General features: G+C 39.7%; 1 protein-coding gene across 6 annotated transcripts in view; it reads right to left on the reverse strand.

Annotated features, from left to right (window-relative positions):
- NFIA (nuclear factor I A) overlaps positions 1–14,720 on the reverse strand; it is a 598,742-nt gene that overhangs the window by 580,513 nt on the left and 3,509 nt on the right. The window lies entirely within an intron of this gene.

Here is a 14,720-nt window from a genome sequence, read left to right on the forward strand (position 1 = left end):
AAATATTTATTAATCATCTACTGTGTGCCAGGACCTTTTCTAGCTAGAGGAGATACAGCAGTCCTGGAGACTATGTTCCTGACTTTCTAAAGCTTCTATTTTCATAGGGATAGACAGACACCAAGTAAATAGTAAGAAATACAAGGAAGAAAAATAAAATTGGTAAGGCGGAAAGAAAGTGTGTTTGTCTTTGTGCAGTAGCTAATCCAGCTAGAGGGGCTGGGGAAGGCAACCAGCTAGGGTGGTTGGGGATGGCATTTGAGCAGAAATCTCCAAGATTTAAGGAAAAACCCTCCGTGGATATCTGGAGGAAAAACATTCTGGGCAGAGGGAAAGGCAAGTGCAAAGGCCCTGAGGCAAGTGTGTACTTGTCCTGATGGCAGAGTAGCAAGGTGATGGAGTGAGTGAGAAGCGTAGTTGGACCTGAGGTCAGTCATCGAGGGAATGTGACATGTCCACTGGCCTGTGTCCCCTGTCTTAACTCCTTTCCATCCATCCTCCATACAGAGGAAGGAGCCATTGTTCAAAACATGAATCTCATCATGTCCCTTTCCCATTGAAAAATTTAAAATAATTCCCTGGCATTTACAAATCATCTTCAGGTGCCTGTCAATGCAAAGATCTCAGGTTTGTCACACCTACTGCGTGCCCACACTGACTGCATCCCTCTCCTGATAGACTGGTTTGTTTCCCTCATCTGGGGTTACGTGTGTTGTTTTTCCTCTGAGTAGTGACCTCTACCCCTAAAGCTGATCTTCATATAAATTGATCAACCTCCAAAATTCGGTAACAATTGTCATTTGTTCTGGGAAGTGTTTCTAGACACTGAACTTCCTTTTTACTCTCTCCCCAGCCTTATCCTTCAACCTAAGCCTGAAACTAAGCTGGATCCAAACCTTAGCTCTCTGCTAAATCCAGCCTCAACTGCACTGCTGACTGGAACCCTAACTTCAATCTAATCCTAAACCTAGCTTGAACTCCAGCCCAAACCTCACCCCTGACCCCAATCATGACTGCATGGGCTGGCCAAGGGTCCTTTTCCTGCGATGCCAGATATGTGGCTCTGGGGAAGATGGTGTGTGAGGTCCGGCAAGCCACACCAAGCTCGCTCCCCCTGAGCAAGTGCTCAGTTGACTTAGCGGTGTCTGCGGCTTCTCCAGTTTGAGAGAAATCTACCTGCAGCTCTTATTTGCCATCTGTATACCTTTGGTAAATGACTAAATCTCTTTATGACTCAACAAGGCCATCCATAAAATGAAGAAAATTAAATTGATGTCGCAGATTTCCAATGACTATAGCATAACCCAGGTATCATAGAACACAATAGGCTCTGGGAAGGTAAGCCAAAGTGGCTTCCTCTGCGACCTGGTGCTTCCTCTGAGGCCTCAGTCTTTTCTGATCCCTCTTAGGTGAGCAAGGTATCTTCTACCTTAGAAACCTAATACATTTTATTTACCGATAATGTTATCCTTGAAATTTGGTATAATACTTCGTTCTAATGAAGACGATAGTGGTTTTCATCTTACATGCATGTAGAAATTTGAAGTTAAAACATTTATTCTCCGATGTTTAAATTCCAATAAACTCCAACAAAGCAACATAAGAACAAACTACTGCAATACCTTAGACTTCTGGCATGAAGAGCATTGAACCTATAAATTAATTTGGGAGAAAACTGTTATATTTGCAATTTTAGGACAGTGTGTTTTAGTTCCACATGGGGGATATGTTTATTAAAATCTTCTTAATGATGAGTAGTTTATTCATCTAAACTATTGGCAATGGAGTCACTTCCCGTTTTATCTTTTATCTGTCGTTGTATATAATTAACTGTGGCCATTACTTAAGTAACCTATCTTATTAACTGCAAGAGTTTTTCATTTGGTTCTTTTGGATTTTCTAAGTATTTAATCAGGTCACCCGAGAACACAATGCTTTTATCTTCCTTCAATAATTATACCTTGTACTTCTGTTTCATATTTTTTGAGTTGGCCAGAACTTCCAGGATAACAATAAAATAATGATAATTTTGGGCTTCCTTACACTGTTCCTGATTTTAGTGGGCATGCTTCTTGTTTTACCACTAAGTATGATGTTGATTATTCTTTGATATGATTTTTTTTCCAGCTTCATTAAGCATGACTAGACAAGAAAGCCTGTGCAATTTCTACCTTTAGAATTTAATGTTGTGTGTGTGCCTGTCCATGCACCTGTATGACATTAGACATTTTTGTAGAACTTTTATGAATGCTTTTAAAGATGACCTATACTGTATTTGTAAGAGGTCAGCATTGTCTAATAGCCTTAATATTATTAACTATATTTATTTAAATTCTCCATATCATTATTTCTGGCTTCTCTAATTGAACTAAAGAGAGTGGATAAATCTGAGTTAACATTACATACACAAATTGTATCCTTTTCAGTTTCTCCTTAATTTTCTGAGCATTTTTGCTTTATATCATTTGATATTAGGTTAATTGCTGCATAAAGGGATTAATTACTACCATAGATTCATTATGCTATTCTCCAGTTTGTAAATATAAATAAGTAATCAATTTTTCCCTATTTAATTGCTTTTGCCTTGATGCCTACTTTGCTAGAAATTAATATTCTCTCTCCTCTTTTTAATTTCATCTTATTTAGTAACTCTTTGCCTTTCTTTTAAGTTTAGCATGGACAATTTTGTTTTAGGTATATCTTTTAGAGGCAGCAGATATTTGGATTTAATTTTTTACTCCAGTCTGAGAATCTTTGTTTCCTAATACTTGGATTTAATCACATATATTTATTGTCATATAGATGACTTTAACTTCTGTCATTCTATTCTACACAATTTATTTTCTTTTTGATTTTTTGCTCTTTTTTTGTTTTGGGGGCTTGAAAGTGTGGAATGTTGTGTGTGCTTTTTGATGTCTTGGTAATTGAGAAGATGTCTATTCTCTTTTTGACCTGACTTTTAATTTCAAAAATCCAGACTTTGGTTTATATTTTTCTAATTCTCAGAGTCAACAACGTGAATTCTATTTAGAACTTAGAATCTCTTCTGTGTGACATCAGGCATTGAATTTTCATTCCTTTCCCACCCAATTTTATAGAGAGTCTTTTTGCCATCCTGAATAGTAGGTGATCTACGTAGGGTTCTTTCATTGACCTTTGCCTGGAATGTAAACTCAGCTCAGTCCATAAATGTCTTCTGTGTGAGTTCTCTTTCTCCCCCTCTAGCTCAGAAAGTTGTTTTTTTTTTAATTCTATTATGTCTTTGATTATTGCTTCCTGTCCAATGGTCCTCTTTTCTTTGGAAGCATACTTGTAATTTTTTTTTTTTTTTTGTCTTTTTAGGGCTGCACCTGCAGCACATGGAGGTACCCAGGCTAAGGGTCGAATCAGAGCTGTAGCCACCAGCCTACATCACAGTTACAGCAACGTGGGATCTGAGCCGAGTCTGCGACCTACATCACAGCTCATGGCAATGCGATCCTTAACCCCTTGAGCAAAGCCAGGTATTGAACATGTGTCATCATGGATACTAGTCAGATTCGTTTCTGCTGAGCCACAGCGGGAACTACCATCCTTGTAATTCTTGACTTGGAACTTTAGTTTCTGGGATAGGTGTCATTCTCTGTCATATGAGCTTTACAATCACTCTGCATGATTTGGGTCTGTCTGGGAAAGTTATTGAAAGTTTGACTCTGAAATTACTGGACCAATTTTCACAGTATTAATTCTGTCTTGCAGCAGGTTTAGCACAGCTCATTTTCTTGAATTACTACCTGCTTTTGTCAATCTCTTTCAAAATTTTATCTTCTGGTTTTTATTTATTAATTTTTTTTCAAATGGCTTTCTACTCCTGTTTTGGAGAGCAGAAATTTTTCTTTTTCTTTGCTTTTCTATCCTTTATGATTTTCAGATTTTTTCTTCCAAGTCTTCCCTTGCTCTTGTTCAGCAGCATTTAATGCTTCTTATTTTGTACGTGGTTTTTATTTATCCATCTTCAAATAATAAGAGACCTAGCTGGATCTGTTTTTTTCTTACTCATAAGGCCTGTCTATTGCTTCTGATACCACTTCCTCTCCAATTGAGTTCTGTGGAAATCTTCTTCCCAGATCTATAATTGTACATCCAGTTGATGTCTTGGCTTGGTTTCCAGTGTATTAGCATCTTTCCACTATTTTGCTGGTCTGTGATAAGAATTTTCTTTCTTTCTTTTTTTGGAGGGGGGTGTTGCTGTACCCATAGCATGTGGAAATTACCTGGTCAGAGACTAAACCCACACCACAGCAGTGATAACATCAGATCCTTAACCCACTGAGCCACCAGGGAACTCCAAGAGTTTTTTCTTATCCCACTGCCTGACTCTCTAATATTCAGAGCAGATGAAGTACATAAAACTACAATTCCCAAGGACAATTCTACAAGGACACTGCAGCTTTCTCCATTTCTTCTCCAGCCTTTTGGGTGTTACTAATGGGACCACACTTTTGAGACTGCATTGGGTCAACACTAGCTTGCTCGCCCCCCCTAATCAATTGTTTTGTGGTAGTAATATTTTTTCAACAATATAGAAATATGAGTGGCAAAAGAGTATTGGCAAAGGGGATGTGCTAAATACATGTTGTCTATTGTTATTATTATTTATTTATTTTTGTCTTTTTGCCTTTTCTAGAGCCGCTCCTGAGGCATATGGAGGTTCCCAGGCTAGGGGTCTAATCGGAGCTGTAGCCACCGGCCTATGCCAGAGCCACAACAACCCGGGATCCAAGCCACGTCTGCAACCTACACCACAGCTCATGGCAACACCAGATCCTTAACCCACCGAGCGAGGCCAGGGATGGAACCCACAACCTCATGGTTCCTAGTCGGATTTGTTAACCACTGAGCCACAAGGGGAACTCCTGTTATTATTTTTAATATTACTATTGAATACACTCTTATAGTTTCCTAATATAGTTTTCTTGAATAGAGGGACAGTGCCACTTTTTTTTTTTTTAATACCGTGGCTTGTAGTAATAGATAAAACTCATGAGTTAGTTGTACCCAGGCCATGGTTCTCTCCCAAGGGACTAAGAGGCCACTGATATTCTATGGAAACTGTTGAGTAAAGGTGGCTAAGGTGAATTGAACACGTGAAAATTCCAAGTGTAGAAAGCACACTTGTATTTCAGCATGAATTTAAGTGACACGGGGATCCTCCCGTGGGTCTCTCTCACTAAATATCTTGGGAAATGGAATTATATCTTGAGAAAGGAGCACATTTGCTTGCATGAAATTTTATCACAAGATATGTGATTTCCGCAGCATGGGATGAGGTTATTGTTAGTAGGATGTTCTTTCATATATTTTTTCTGTTTCTGAGGTGTCTAAGCCACATGACCCTTGTGTTGCCCGAACTGAGTTGATAGGGCAGGGTAATCCAGCATGTTAGGGGGGCAATTTCTTTGCCTCTCAAACCAAATATACCATCTTGGGGGAATGCGTCTGTTTCGTGTGGTTTAACTGCCTTGCTATCTTCCTACGCCCCCTGGATATTGATCTCCTAGAAATCGATAGCTATCATCGCTGATGATGATGATAGTAAAGACAAAAATAATTATAATTTTTTTTTTTTGCTTCTTCTTCTTCTTTTTTTTTAATGGCCGCACCTGCAGCATATGGAGGTTCCCAGGCTAGGGGTCAAATTGGACCTACAGCGGCACAGCCAGAGCAACATGGGATCCTAGGTGAGTCTGCTGTCTACACCACAGCTCATGGCAATGTCAGATCCTTCACTCTCTGAGAGAGGCCAGGGATTGAACCTGCATCCCCATGGATCCTAGTTGGCTTCGTTAACTGCTGAGCCATGAAGGCAGCTCCCCACAATAATTATAATTTTAATGAAGTTTGAAATGTGTCAATGTTTTATACAGATTACATAATTTAATCTGTATAGCAATCCATGATGTAAGCATTATCTTTTGTCCTACTTTACAAATGAACAGATTAGGCCATTTTCCTGAGACCACACTATTTGGGAAGTTGTGGAGGAGAGATTCAATATGGAGATTCAACACAGATTCAATTCAATTCTCATTCTAAAATGTCTGTTCTGAAACACACTGTCTACACTCACACATGGACCTTCAGTTATCAACTACTTGAAGTCACTGTTGAGCAGCTGTGTTGAACCCCACTCTCATTCTCCCCACATAGTCCATCATGAAGAGAAGATATAGCAAAGGCCATGAGAGTTTTGGTTGAATGGGTTTATTTGGCACCTGTGCTTCTTAGGTTTGTTCATAGTGGTGTCTTCCATATCTCTTGCATTTAATAATTTTCAGAGAAAACTTTCCCACCTGCTAATTTATTTGATTCTCAAAACAGCCCCGTGAGCCATGTGAGGATGACAGTATTATTCTAAAGATGATGAAGCCGATAACCAGAGAGGTTAAGGGGATTTCTAAAGGTCGCACAGATTATTAGAGGAAGATTTGGGATTAGCTATAATAATGATAATAAATCGTTCACTCAGTGTTTACCATATACCAAGTACCATGATAATCACATAAGATGCATTAACTCATTTAACTCTCAACCACCAAAGATGTTAAATCAACGACCAAGTTTCACTCCTAAAGCAGGACAGGGCCAGAAAGAAAGCCCAGGTTGGGGCTCTCAGCTCTTAAGTCCCCACTTCTCTAATCCTTTTATCAGGGAGAAATACATTTTCTCTAAAGACATTATATCTACTCTTAAATACCTATCTGTATGTGTAACATATTAAGATAATAATAACTCAGACTATTATTCATGAGGACACGGGTTCGATCCCTGGCTTTGCACAATGGATTGAGGCTCAGATCTGGTGTTGCTGTGGCTGTGGTGTAGGCTGGCAGCTGTAGCTCCGATTAGACCCCTAGCCTGGGAACCTCCATATGCTGTGGGTGCGGCCCTAAAAACACAAAAAACAAAACAAAAAACCCCAAAACTTTTTATTAATAGTCAGGGAAATGCCATCTAATACTGATCTTGGCAAAAATCAATGTCTGACACTATCAAGTGTTGATGACAGGGTAGTACAATATGAACTTTCATCCACTGATGGTAGAAACATAAGCTGGTGTGATCTCTTTGTATTAAGACTGAGCCAAAACCTAGTAAAATTAAAGTAAAATTGCATATACTTTATAGCCATGTTTTTCATTCTGGCTGGAGAATGTTTAGGGAGAAGAGGAGTGGTCCCAAACAAGCTGAAGAGACAACATCATGCAGGCCTTATTAAGGATTTTCCTTTTATCTAAGAGAAAGTGTAACCTATTGAAATCACAGATTACTTGTGTTTGAAAAGATCCTTTAGCCTTATGTGTGAAGAATAAATTACAGGGGGCAAAGATGCATCCAATGAGACCAGTTAGGAGGCCACTGAGGCAATATGGGCTAGACAAGATGGTAGCTTCGACTGAGGGAGGACGGTGGAAATAGAAAAAAACAGATGGATTTAGAAACTATTTAGGAAGTAAATTCATGGAATAGACAAGAGGAAGGTGTTAGAATGTCCCCCCAGGCTTCTGGCTTGTGCAATATGCACTGTTTCATTTAATCCTCACAATAGCTCTCTGATGATCACACTTCCCAGTTTTAGGAACCTGATTCACAATTTTTTAGTCACTAGCCATAGTCACGTGGTCTGTCCAAAGCAGAGCCAAGATTCACTCAAGTCCACCTGAATCTGAAATCTTTGCCCTTGACTGCTATGCTGCACTGGGGGATGGAAAGATCCACACGACTCATTACAAGAAAGAGAATCTTAAAATCAGCAGTTAAGTATGGAAATTAATGATAAAAGGGCATCACTAAAATTTGAAAATATGCATATCCTCAGAGCCCAAGACCCCATGATGCCCATGAATCTTTCCATTAGTGCTACTTACTGTTTTCATGAGACAAATGGGAAACAAGATGAATATCTTGAATGAGTATGATTTTGTTACATATAATTTTAATAGATAAAGAAATACATGTTCACTGTAGAAAAATAAAAAAATACAGGCTAATAGAAAAACAATGAAAACTCTTGTAATCCTTTGGGGTGGGGGAGGGGATAGGAATACTTGCTTGTATTTCATACATTGATGAATTTTATTATTTATTTATTTATCTTTTGTTATTTTAGGGCCACACCGGAGGCACGTGGAGTGTTCTCAGGCTAGGGGTCTAATTGCTGACCTATGCCACAGCCACGTGGGATCTGAGCCGAGTCTGTAACCGACCTACACCACAGCTCACAGCAATCGCTGGATCTTTAACCCACTGAGCAAGGCCAGGGATCGATCCTGTATCCTCATGGATGCTAGTTGGGTTCGTTAACCATTGAGCCACCATGGGAACTCCTACTTGCTTGCTTTAATTCATCAATGCCATGCACTATAATTAACCACCACAGGTTTCTAGTAGAAGGATTGATCACTAGAGACCGCAGTTTTCAACCCAGCCTTTGTGATGATTTTGACTTCAGAAGGAACTTTAGATTCTGGGGCTTACCCTTAGTACAGTGGAGTGAAACTGCCCCGATCCAATGATCACAGTCTTTTGTTGAGCCTGAGTCAGGGTATGGCAGTGCTGGGTATACTAGTTCACTCCAATGTAGGAATGAAAGGCACAGCTTCAGAATTTCTCCAGCAACTCACTGGCTTCTTCACCTCCACTCGGTATCCTCCTTGGTGGAGTGGAGGTGATGATATTGTGTCACGGGAGATTTTGAGGATTAGCCCACAGGAGGGCAGAGCACTTGCCGAGCGCAGTCCCTGTGCCTGGCAAGAAGTGGAAAATCTCCACAGAAACATGGTGGACAGCAGGGCCGACTGAACACTTGTGCTGGGGGGGGGAACAGAGCCAAGGAGGGCCCGCAGGTTCTCATTGCTCTCACTTCGCCAACTGCTGTCCTGAGTAAAACAACTCCTTTTTTTTTTTTTTTTTTTTTTTGGTGGGAGGTACTTGCCTCAGGCTTTTTATCTCTTTAATTGCAGGTAAAAAAGAAATGTTAAGATCTAGGCTTTGTTCTTAAGGAACAAGCAACATGGCGGAGCTGGATAGTAAACAGAAAGACTCCAACACCATTTCACCAGTGTCCTAAGACTGGGAGCAAGGGGCTGTGGGGCCAGTAGGGAGTGGGGAAGTGACTCACTTTGCCTCTGGGGACCTGGGAAGGTTGCATTTGTCCTGGACCTGGAGGGAGGGTAGGATTTACTGGATGGAGAAGAAGGCTGGTGTGCCTGTGAAGAATTCCTTTCTGGAACTCAGAGTCCATGAGAGCTTAGGGATGTCAAGGCCACTTTGAGAAAACTTGGGCTGGAGTGGAGGGAACTGAGGTGAGCAGTGGAGGCTCAGCAAGGCATATCTCCTGTCTCGGCACCCTCTCCATTTCCTCTGATATCCCCTCACTCCCCTCTCTGCTAACTGCTTTTCCTGCTTGAGGACCCCTCCCCCTATTTTGGATATTTACAGGGTCCTTGCCTTCTACCTCCCACCCACAAAAGCCTGCCAGGGAAAAGAATCAGATGTGAATGGTTGAACCTGCAGTGTCGTTTATGTAGTTTACATTGCTGCGATCTTTTCCCCAGGGGTATTTGCCTTTAAGTTCCTTGTTTTTTGTGGAATGAAACACTTTGATGCTGGAATCCCACTCTATCTTCTGATCCACAGTCTGTGCTCAATAGCTTTAGGCCCCCGGGGTGGAGGATGCGTTTTGTCTGGTTAGAGCAGTGTTGTTTTTACTGCTGTTGAGGGGTAAATATGTATCACTCTCCAGTTTCTCACAGATGCACCCCCCATCCCCACTAATTTATTACATTCTCATTGTCTTACACTTGGCTGACCTGCCTCATCTAAGATATTTGTGTATATGGCCTCCAGTGCGAAGCTTTGTTATTTCTTGGCTTTTCATTGAGCAATTACATCAGCCCCTTCTCTAGTAATTTCCCACCTCAGTTTTTTTCCTTTCTTAGGCAGTGCTACCCACAGTACCGTACCAACTTGTACCCTGGTGTTGGGCAGTGGGTTACAAATGTTCAAGGATTTCCTTCTCTTCACTAGGAGAGAGTCTAGACTTTAGCACCTGTTTCTAGGTTTTCACATGCTTACAAAAATGAGAATGGAGGCTGCTGTTTTTCTTAAAACACAACAAAACTGCTGTTTTTCTTAAAACATAACAAAACAATTTATGATGATTTTAATTGATTCTTAAATGAACGGGTGAAATCAATTATTTAGCCCACAATGTTTAGCTTTTCAACATGTGAAGGAAGCTTATCAAACCCAGCTGCTAAGGCATTTCAGCCACATAACTAGAGTAGTGTAGCTGAGGGGTGGGGAGGGTGGATGACGATGATTTGAGGGTTCTCATACCCTAATGAGTAGAGATGTTGTCTACACCTGGGAGAGGGTACATGTAGTGAGGTACCTACTGAGAGAGGTGAGATGGATCAGCTACATCCATTGAATGTCTGATTCAGCTCACAAGTGCCCACGCCCCCCCATGACCCTCTCTGCACTGCGACTTTGTGGAGGGCTGATCTGCTCAGGATTATGCCTCCCCACCTCTGACCTGGTCATTATTCCCAATTATCATCAATTTCAAACAGTCAGCAGAGCAATAGCATGCGCACATCAAGGATCACAAAAGAAACTGGGATTATGAGGAATAGAAAAATCTGTCCAACATGTGGCATCATTAAAGAGCTCTGGCTGAGACATATTGTTTATAGTCAGCAGTTGTCTGGGAAATAGATGTTTACTTATAGGGAGTATATTAAGATCTTTGCCATTAGGTATCCTTCATTGTATCTTCTCTTACAGAAAACTATGGTGGAATAAACTTTTAATTAGTGATTCTTGTGGCATAAAAAATATTACGTAGCAATAGTGTTCTATGTTGGTGTTTCTGCTTATTAAAGACAAACAGAGAAGAGAGGGAGGAGAGGAGGCAGGGTGGGGGGAGAGGGAGGAGGGGGGAGAGAGAGAGAGGGCGCACTGGGAAACTTTTTTTTTTGGAAGGATGGCCTTTTAAAAATGGTATGATCCATTTAAAACTGCAAGTGAGATATTTGCTAAATATAGATTACATTACTTAGGGGAAACAAATTCATAATATTCAGCAAGAACTTAAACACACTAGGTTTCCTTGAGCCATCCATCTTCTGATGAAAGATGTATTTTATTTAATTTATTAATTTTTGTATGCCCTCACCCATGGTATATGGAAGTCCCCCAGCCAGGGACTGAATCCGAGCTGCAGCTGTGGCCTATACCGTGAGATCCTTTAACTCACTGCATTGGTCAAGGGTCAAACCTGCTCCTTGGCAAGCAAGCCGAGCCGAGCCGAGCCGAGCCGCTAGAGTCTTAACCCACTGCACCACAGCAGGAACTCTTTAAATGTATATTTTAATAAGATGAGGTGTGCTCTTTGAATCAGACTCTCTCATGAGTTTCTTTAGTCCATGGTGATACAAAATATTTCTCTTGAAAAGTAGGAATTTTTCTTTGCACAGCTCTTTCAGAACAGGGAGTGGGCATCACAAGACCCATGTCCTATCTTGCTTTTAATACAGTGTAATTTCTCTGCCTCTGATTTCTTAGCAAACAGATTTGTGCACCCACAATACCATCATACAAATGGATGGATGATCCTGATTCCATAAAGTTCTGAATTCCCTTACATTTTAGTGCAAAAGGAATCAATTTGTTTATGACAAGTTTGGTCCCAGATGAAGCCAGTGGGCAGGCAGCGCAAGAGCAGCTCATTCTACATGTGTGCCTATCCTTGGGCAGTGTGCCGCCTTTCCTAAGTCCTGTGTATAGAAAGTTGGGCAGTGACACTTACGTCATAGTTTATGGTGAGGATGAAATGAAAAAAATTATGTAAAGCACCTAGGACAGATTTCTAAGCGACAGTTGGTGGTCAACCAATAGTAGCTGTCAGGATGAACTTTTCAGTTAGCTACAGAGGGGTTGGCTTCCCAGGGCCTTTAAAGCTTGAATGATGGCAGCTGGCAGAAGCAGCATTTGATTCTCACCCCTCTCCATCCCAGGGCCTTAGTTGGGGCTTGGTGCATATGTGGAGAACGAAAGATGCACCTCTAGAACAAGCTCCTAAAATTTAATTCCCAGATCTACCCTGCTAACTGACCAATTCATTTTGCCAGATCATATATTCCACATTTGTTTCATCCGTTTTCCTCAGTAGACAACCGACCCACCCCCCCGTCCCATTTCAATCAGAAGCAAGAAAAACTGTTAGATACTATCCTGGAGCCCTCTTAAGCCAAATTAATGAATGTGAATTGAGGGCAAGACAGGTGAACAGAGTGGAGTCAGGAAAAAGAATTCTCAGCATGATTTCTAGAACACAGCTCTGTGAATATGTATGACATGGTAAAAATCTAGGTCAGTGGTTTGTTTTTATTATTTATTTTAAAATTTAAATGATCTAATGGCATGAGACGACTCCTAACCTTCTTGTCCTGATTTGCTATTTCATTCCCTGCCAGACACTCATTTCACAATATAAGATCACCTGGAATATTCAGACCTGCTGTCCCAGTAAGAGAGATTACTTTCTCAACTGGTGCCAAGGGGATCTCGAAATGGTTCTGGGTCTCTTAGGTTAACCCTCTCACTCACCTTCCCTACCCGTTCAGTCACATGGGTATTGGGAATTTGGAGCAGAACCCAGGGGAGATGAACTGCAAAAGGGACCACCATCTAGTTTCCATTTCCAAAACAGGGCATCTTGCTTCTTCCCTTATAGCATTTCCTTATTTGCTTAGTTCCTCATAGCTGTTTTAATAAGAAAGTTTGGAGAATATCCTGGGATTACAGACTTTGAATGAACTTTCATGCCCATAGTATAAGCCCCTTTGGTTTAAAACTATCCCACTTAAAAGCATTTACTTATAACTAACAGCTGCTGGTTCTTCTCTTTTCATACTTGCGATGCACACACAAACACATCTAGCATGAACATGTACACACACACACTGTATATATGTAAACATCCAGAAGGAACAATGCATTGTAAAAATTGTCCTATTGAGTTTGTAATCCAGTGTGAGTTACTGAGTGCTGATAAGTAAAGGAAGTTCAACCAGACAGTTTAATCCTCCAATTTCCTGTCTTCTAATCAGCCCCTGATTCTTTTGGTTTTAAATTAGAAACATTCCTGACAATATTCAGGACAGGTGAAGGAAAATCAACTAGAAAATAAGTAAGGACAAAGCACTTATTTTACTGTTTAAAGTTCACGGGAGAAATATGAGTGTAATAACAGGAAATCAAGATTTTAAAAAAGATAGGAGAAGTACATAGGCTGGCTTAAGTAACCAATCACATTTCTGGATGGAGTACATTTGGATCATAATTTGATTTAAAGAAAAAAGATAGGAACATAGTTTAATGTATCTGTTTCTCCCTAAGTATAGTAAATGGTACTTTGAAAAATGTTACATAAGGCTAACCAAAAAGAAAGTGATAAGGATATTTTCTTAATGTATATGGGAGAAAAATTCTACTTCATTCAGTCAATCATTGCTAATACTGTGAGAAAATAATGTTTGGAGCATACAGAAACTTTGAAGTTAATACATGTTCTTAGACATTAATAGAGTCACACGTTTATAATGCTGGATAAAAATAAGACAACTGTGTGTTTAAAAATAAGCTCAAGTAGACTGTATATGCTTGAAATAGAACATGTGTAAGTCTGTTTATCATGGACACTCTTTTAAAAAATACTGAATTCTGAGAATACAATAAGATTTATTATTTACTGAATTTCCTCTTTTAATTCTTTTTATTTATAGCCATTGTAGCAGATTCCAAGTTATTTTAATCATCATGAAAGAGCTAGTGCAAATGAATAGAAAAATCTTCATTAGGCAATGTTTTCAAAGGAATTCAGAGAATAATCACTACCAAAATTTGTTCAATTGAGAATTGACATTTAAAAAATTGAAATGATAAACACAACTTAAGACGTGAATCCAAGCAAATAACAACAAAAGGTTTGCATGAAATATGAGTTCTTAGGTTTGAAGCCGTTAGAGCTGCCAATCATTTGGAAAGTAGGCTGGAGTTGAGAGTTTTTTTGAATTGTTGAACACAGTAAGACAGCAATTCATACAAGTACCTTGCTAATTTATATCTATATCCCTCTATCTGCATATAGATATATGTTTAAAGGCATTTACATCATAAGGCATAGCGTATCCTTCTTGCCCAAGTCTTTTCCTGGCATACAAAGTCTGAGTTGTAAAAATTTGGATTAAGTGATGGATAGTTCTTGATTGAAAAATTGTATAGTAATTTCTAAAGAGAATACTTCCAAACTAAGTACTTGGGAAACTAGCATGGGGTGAGGGAGTTGCAAGATGATTTAATAGCTTTCATTTCATAGTTGCTATGAGTTTTTGAATTTGATCGCAGAAGACAAACGTATTTTATAATTTACATAAAAATAGTCCCATAATATCTTGTTATCAGTAAATCATTAGGAAGAGGAGAATGTTTATTCTGCCTTTATTTTAATGCCATGTGGGTAGAATGAAAATAATTCCACTGGATAGAATTATATTTTGAAGCATAGACAGATATTCAAGGTGCTTCCATTTCATCTGGAGTGAAGAAAAATTTCACAAGGCTTTCCCTTGGTTTTATGCCGGAAGGTTTCAAATAGAGATGTCACAACATAG

Source organism: Sus scrofa, chromosome 6 (assembly GCF_054392235.1).
Source record: "Sus scrofa isolate SSC_HxYL_T2T_F1_AM1 chromosome 6, Sscrofa_HxYL_maternal_Yorkshire_Landrace_v2.0, whole genome shotgun sequence".
NCBI lineage: Eukaryota > Metazoa > Chordata > Mammalia > Artiodactyla > Suidae > Sus > Sus scrofa.